This window comes from Brienomyrus brachyistius, chromosome 3 (assembly GCF_023856365.1).
Source record: "Brienomyrus brachyistius isolate T26 chromosome 3, BBRACH_0.4, whole genome shotgun sequence".
Lineage (NCBI taxonomy): Eukaryota > Metazoa > Chordata > Actinopteri > Osteoglossiformes > Mormyridae > Brienomyrus > Brienomyrus brachyistius.
In genome coordinates, this window is record NC_064535.1 from 33,950,533 (window position 1) to 33,956,709 (window position 6,177).

The following is a 6,177-nucleotide window of genomic DNA, read 5'->3' on the forward strand; positions in this document are numbered from 1 at the left end:
CTATTCCGGCAGACAAAATGTCATTACAATCCCATTAGCACTCAATAAGGCCCCGCAAGGGCCTGACATTACACCAGATAATCATTTACATTTAAAATAATTACCCATTGTAATTAGCAGGATAATGAAATTATCCATCTAAAGAAGAGGCAAACACAATGGCAGGTCATTGTGTCAGAGCTGCTGAATCGAACTGAAGCACATTAACAAGCCCAGCAAAAGCATATGTTATACAATACAAGTCCATTTATAGAAGGCCAACAAGCAGCTACGTGTGTGTTTGTGTGTGTGTGTGTGTGAGTGTGCAGATATAGATTTGTATTACATTGTGGGGACCAAAAGTTCCTCACAATGTAGTAAAAACCAGTTATTTTGACGCTCCGGGACCATTTTTCAAGTCCCCATGAAGATCTGTGAATGCAATCAAAATCTAAAAATGCCAAAAGTCTCATATTTTGTTTGGTTACTTGCGGTTATGTTTAGGGCTGGGTAGGGGTTAAGGTTAGGGTTAGGGTTAGGGTTAAGGTTAGGGCTGGGTAGGGGTTAAGGTCGTCATGTTGGGATTAGAGTTTTTCCCATAGAAATGAATGGGGAGTCCCCACAAAGATAAAATTCAAACCTTTGCGTGTGTGTATGTGTGTGTGTGGGGGGGGGGGGTTAAGAAATCAGCACAGGCAAACATGGTCTGCCGGGATCTGGTACTGCGCTCCTCAGTGAGCTTAATGTGATCCAGTGGAACAAAGCTGCCACCTGCTGGATGAACCTTGCACCTGCAGCCAACTGCTGGTTCGCAGCTGTGCTCTTGGTCGTCTCTAGGGTGGAAGCTGGATTGTAGTTAATTAGGCGTCACTGACATATCAACTGATTCCAGACCCATGCTGATATTTACGCTGCTTTGGAGATTTTGGACTCATGTTTACATTAATAAAAATTATATTTATTAATAGAGAATGGAATCATGGGGTCAAATCCGAGGCACGTCCCCACTGGTCCTCTAAGCCAGGCACTTAAAGCCCAGCTGCTCCAGGCACTGGGCAAAGGAAATAAGTGCTGTATAGGATAAAGGAGCCTCTTTAAAGATAAGAGATGTGCCTTTGTCCTTTAATTGCCACAATATAATCACCAGCCAAATTGTTTGAATTTTCTAATTCTATTACTCTTCAGTTAAGGGCAGCAAATAAGCAACTTGGTAAATAATTCATAAATATACTGAGTTGTAGCGTTTTATTTTTCAGACTCTGTGCAGGACAACTTAATGGACAGCTTGTCCTCCGGCCCGGGCCACAGGAACAGGTCCCCCGCAGGACAGCTCGTCCTCCGGCCCGGGCCACCGGAACAGGTCCCCCGCAGGACAGCTCGTCCTCCAGCCCGGGCCACCGGAACAGGTCCCCCGCAGGACAGCTCGTCCTCCGGCCCGGGCCACAGGAACAGGTCCCCCGCGGTACAGCTCGTCCTCCGGCCCGGGCCACAGGAACAGGTCCCCTGCAGGACAGCTCGTCCCCCAGCAAACAAAATGCTGACTTTAGAAGCCTTACTAAAGTCACTTTAGTAAGTCTGCAAACAACTGGATGCTGCAGCTCAGGCAGGTAAGGACCCTCAACCTTGAGACGAGCTATTTTCTCTAGCTGTTCCTACAGCACAAAGCATCTTCATAGCCCATGCTTACAGGCTGCCCCAGTTACATCCATCTTCCAATCACCTGCTCATCCTACTCAGGCTCTCAGCGGGTGCCTGGAGCCTGTCCCAAGCAGCGCAGACCATACGGAAGGGATACACCTTGGATGGGATACCGGAGGGCAGGGGGCGTCGCAGGGACAGACACACTGTGGGTAATTCAGAGACATCATTTAACTTAAAATCCTGTCTTTGGACTGCACAAGATAATCCGCAAACGTGGGATTCAGACTCGCAACGCTGCAGGTGTGACCATCAAAGAGGCAGGTCTCGCATTCCCATTATATGCAGCACGCATCTCCACTCCTCCAAAGACGTGTGTGGAGCCTAAGGCAGCTGGACAAGACACACTGTTCTGCACAGCATTCCCTGAGGAACCACATCAAACACCCCAACCATCTGCTGTTCAAGTACCCAGTACAGAGAGAAAGAGAGCATTCATACACACTCATGTTTTCATCACTTTAAATGCGTCAGTTCGCTCTCTCTGCAGACACATGCAAAAGGCATCTGCATGGCAAAGGTTTGTGCTTCTTTAACTACCCAAACACACACATGCATCTTTGCATATGCTATTCAGAATGTGATGGGAGAGGACATTCAGTCAAAGCTGAGAATTAGCCATCTGAAAAAGTTAATCGAGTATTTTTTTTGCATTTCCTTACAAACCACGATCACCACTGAATAATTTGCAGCTGCTGTAGCCACAGGGCAGGACCAAACGTATAATAAAAGTTCCAAAACAAAGAACACTGACAAGGGCAAAGTGGCACATGCTGAAGCACAGAGACGCGGGATTCCTGATTCTCCATCTGTAAGGCTGGCCTCAGAGTACTCACTGATGACAGAACCAGGCCTCTGGCGGTGGGACGTCCAAACGGGACAGCCAGGATGGACACGAGTGCTGAGTTACATGGGAACAAGCAAGGATGACATCATACCTTCAAGCAGGGTCAAGTGAACAGAATCCAGGACAGTCAGCCAAACCATAGAACAATCCAGAATCAAGTAAGGTCCCTAAGCCAAAGAGGCATGAAGGCCAGTTCTGCAGAGGTGAACATGATCCAGCCCAAAAAGTAAGTATAAACAGACTGATCATTTGACTTCAGGCGTGGCTAATTAAACACCCAGAGGTGGGCGTGGCACTGGAAGTCAGGTAAGAAGTAAAAGGCGAAATGGACTTTGCAGAAAATGCCCAGTACGTTATGTCAGTACAATTGCAGTTCACCTACCGCTTATTCTACAACCTCACCTAATGAGCACTTAAATGGTCACTGTAAAAAGTTTGTACCCGCAGTAAGATGCACATCCCTGAAACATCTATAGATGATCAAACTTTAAACATTCAAAGTTCCAAGCTAACCACAGTGATCCTAATTAACTATGGGGCTCCACTCTAACCACAAGGTTCCACGCTAACCACAGGGTTCCATGCTAACCACAGGGTTCCACGCTAACTACAGGGTACCAGGCTAACCACAGGGTTCCATGCTAACCACAGCGTTCCACACTATCTACAAGGTTCCAGGCTAACCACAGGGTTCCACACTAATTACAGGGGTGCAGGATAGCCACAGGGACCCTCACTAACCTTGGGGTTTCACGTTAACCTGGAGTATGCCAATTGCTCTGAGTTCAGGCCCTATCCCTCTCAAATCTACATGTATGGTGAGAATATAGAAATAGCAAGAAGTAGATCATGACAGCCACTAGGTGGAGTTACAGGAATGTGCTTTACATGCTGGATAACATATGGCAATCCTGCAACTAGGTCTGCTCATGCTTCATTCAGCTGGGTAAGTTGTTCTGCATACGCTCTTTTGAGGAAGTTCCTTTCTCTCAAAGACTGGGGACAGGATCTGAACATGCTTCACACTTAGGCAGACAGTTAAAAAAAATCTAAAAAAAAGCTTTCTTCTAGTGTCCACCACCCAGTGAGAAGGAAGAAGGCAGCAGAGCTCCACTGTTTGGAGTTTGGCTCCAACTCCCCGAAGGGGCATGAAGCCCGTGGTACTACGGCATCTCCATAGAGAGAGAACAACTTAGCAAGCTGACATCCACCAGTGCCAACTGGCAGACCTTGCTTCAAAGCCTGCATCCCGTAGGTCTAGAAAGCTTGTGGACATAGTTGATGGTTCACACTACAGTCATCTAGTTTCCAGCAGCTTCTTCAAACTGGGCGTCCAGCACTAACCATCAACCTGATTCACTGATCCAGATCTCTGTTGCACCATTGATATGATCTTGGTGGTTCCAGTATTTCAGAAAGAAGCCACCTTCCTGGGGTTTTAGACAGTGGCTAGAGACTGGGACTCAGAGGAGAATGACTGGTCTCATTACAGCTACCTGGAAGGCCTGAAGTGCACAGATCATCAGTGCTTGAATCAGTCTTGGACGGTTCTGCTGGGTCTAACCCAGATGCACCTTATGAAGTGTGCACTAATGTTAATTTCATTAATGAAAATATGGCCTGAGGAAGAACAAATAGAAAACATGACTAAAATATGTGTTAACAACAATGACACAATCAAATATATCATTCGTCTTACTTAATATTACCGGTCCGTTCTCCATGAAGTTCAGTCTGACCTGCTCCCTCCACAGCTGTCACCCCATCTTCAGAAATGTCACATGAACAGATATATACTTAGATCTGAGCAATACTGGGGGAAAAACCACATTGCAGGTATTTTGGGTTTTGTGATACTCACTCATAACAGCGGCTTTCGCTATTTAACGCATTTCTGTCATGATACCGATGAGCCCGATAACTGCCCCCAGTGTCCCTGTTAATAAGCATTACTAATCCAATATCTTACCATTACCGGGTCATATTACAGGTTTCCCCTGCTATCTGAAAGTAGAGCGTTCTGCCAAATCATACCAAATTACACAAAACCTAAAATAACCCTAAGATATAGCAAACGCAATAATTATATTGTGGTGGTAGGGCTAGCCATGTAGCTATGAATCGAAGTCTCACACTGGTTTGTAGAGATTCGCGTACGTCCACAGCTCGGAAGGCTTGTCCTCAGCGGCATTTAGTGAAAGAGAGAAGAGAAATGCGAGATGAGATTTTACATAAAAACAGGGGCGTTCATCAGAGAAGAAGAAGAAATCTGAAGGACAATGCGGTGAAGCCCCGATTAGTTTCTTCTGAATGTTCCGGGGACCCTGAAAGCCCTTTACATCACAAACTCCCTCCACATTACAAACTCCTGGTAGCTCCAAGTTCCTTCACACTCAGGCCAGGCCCGAAATGCAAATGAAATCAGAGAAAGCCTGTAAGCAATTATACATGGTTAATATTCAACGAGGAATCGACAAATAATAGCTGTCATTAGTGCTTCAGAGAGTTTGATGAATACTGTAGGTAATTCCTCATGGTGAAATGGCAGAGAATCACTGAAGATAGAATTCAGAACCACTGACATTTTTTGCAGTGTAATATGTTTTATGTTTGCAAAGTTTTCACCGCGATGGCTTGGCGCCCCATCCAGTGTTGTTCCCCGCCTTGCGCCCGTAGCCTCTGGGATAGACTCCAGACCCCCCACAACCCTTATCAGGATAAGTGGTTTCAGAAAATGGATGAATGGATGGATGGATGGAAGTTCATTTCAGTCATGTATCATTAATATAAACAGGGAAAATCTACGTCATGAGCTGTCACTGTACATGATAAATGTGTTCCTTCTCCTGCTACTTTTGGAAAAAGGTCAAAGTAGGTGAAACCAAGAGCCCAGCATGGAGAGGCGCTACTGGACATGCTGTCAGCTCTGAAGGTCTGTTATCAGTGCCACCATCACGGGGCCTGGGCCACATGCATGCTGCACTCCTCTTCCGACATACAGCCTCGCCACCATTTATTCTGACATCCTCATCGTCTCTGATACCTTCTGATTGGTGACCATCTGGTCTCAGCTGTTCACACGTTCTTCTGCTCTGAGCAGTTCACACGTTCAGCTCTCCATGTCCAGCATGCGGCTTCTTCTCCACCTTCTGTGCTGCAGACCACAAGCCTCCATCACACACGCTTCATGCCCACGTCCAAGCCTGCAGAGTCAAACCACTGAAATCATGGGCTATATGAAGTCCTGGTCTCCTCAGGGTAACCATGTCCTGCAGCTGCATCGTTTCACCTCTCATCTGACGTGTGCATGTATGATTGCATGTTATTTATTGTCAGCTGTTGCATGCCTGCCTTGTTTTATTGGCACTGATGTCCAGTTTTATTGTATGCATGACGATGAAAAAAGTGTTAACTTCCAAACAGAACAAAACTGTAACTTTTCCAAGTATTTTTGACCACACTCAACACTTTGGAGTGTTCAGTATCTCAGTAAATAGCCCTTAACGAAGCTCGCTTACAGTGGCAAGTCCTCTGGTTGCCCACAGAAACCCCAAGATGTTTCAACTCCAGCAGGGGATCTTCATGGTGCAAATCTAGAGCAGATGACTAGTAGCACTCTTGACACTCATTGTGAAACAGAGCTGGCTGCAGTC